The 986-nt window shown below is 35.9% G+C and overlaps 1 protein-coding gene across 1 annotated transcript in view; it reads left to right on the top strand.

Moving 5' to 3' along the window:
* Positions 1-986, top strand: part of LOC107677342 (microtubule-associated serine/threonine-protein kinase 1-like) — a 37,644-nt gene that overhangs the window by 34,115 nt on the left and 2,543 nt on the right. The window lies entirely within an intron of this gene.

Raw genomic sequence — 986 nt, 5'->3', positions numbered from 1 at the left:
CACAATTAAAAGAACCAAAGACTTAAACTACTTCAGTCTGTGTGCATTGAATTTATTTAATACACGAGTTTCACAATTTGAGTTGAATTACTGAAATAAATGAACTTTTCCACGACATTCTAATTTATTGAGATGCACCTGTATTTAAAATGCATCATAGCAGTACAGTACTCAAGATGGCGACAGAGTTACTGTTTAGTGTTTGTAATTATTACCGCCCCTTGCAACCGTGCTGAGAATGCCAAGCGTACATGAATATCACTCATTATGTGCCTCACAGAATCCAATGTCTCTGAAGGCCAAGTGTGTTGCTAGAAGCATTTGTTCATGTATATATTCATATACATATATGAATATATAAATATATAAGTATGATTCGGGCCTAAGTTTTCAAGTAGCTGAACAATTTCAATAGTTTTATACATGCACAAATGTCTGGTTACAAAATAACGCCTTTCTAGAGAACAAAAATATACAGTGGGTACGGAAAGTATTCGGACCCCCTTCAATTTTTCACTCTTTGTTATATTGCAGCCATTTGCTAAAATCATTTAAGTTAATTTTTTTTCCTCATTAATGTACACACAGCACCCCATATTGACAGAAAAACACAGAATTGTTGACATTTTTGCAGATTTATTAAAAAAGAAAAACTGAAATATCACATGGTCCTAAGTATTCAGACCCTTTGCTGTGACACTCATATATTTAACTCAGGTGCTGTCCATTTCTTCTGATCGTCCTTGAGATGGTTCTAAACCTTCATTTGAGTCCAGCTGTGTTTGATTATACTGATTGGACTTGATTAGGAAAGCCACACACCTGTCTATATAAGACCTTACAGCTCACAGTGCATGTCAGAGCAAATGAGAATCATGAGGTCAAAGGAACTGCCTGAAGAGCTCAGAGACAAAATTGTGGCAAGGCACAGATCTGGCCAAGGTTACAAAAAAAATTCTGCTGCACTTAAGGTTCCTAAGAGCACA

The sequence above is a fragment of the Sinocyclocheilus anshuiensis genome, unplaced genomic scaffold (assembly GCF_001515605.1).
Source record: "Sinocyclocheilus anshuiensis isolate Anshui unplaced genomic scaffold, SAMN03320099.WGS_v1.1 scaffold644, whole genome shotgun sequence".
NCBI lineage: Eukaryota > Metazoa > Chordata > Actinopteri > Cypriniformes > Cyprinidae > Sinocyclocheilus > Sinocyclocheilus anshuiensis.
This window is presented reverse-complemented; position numbering and strand designations above follow the sequence as displayed.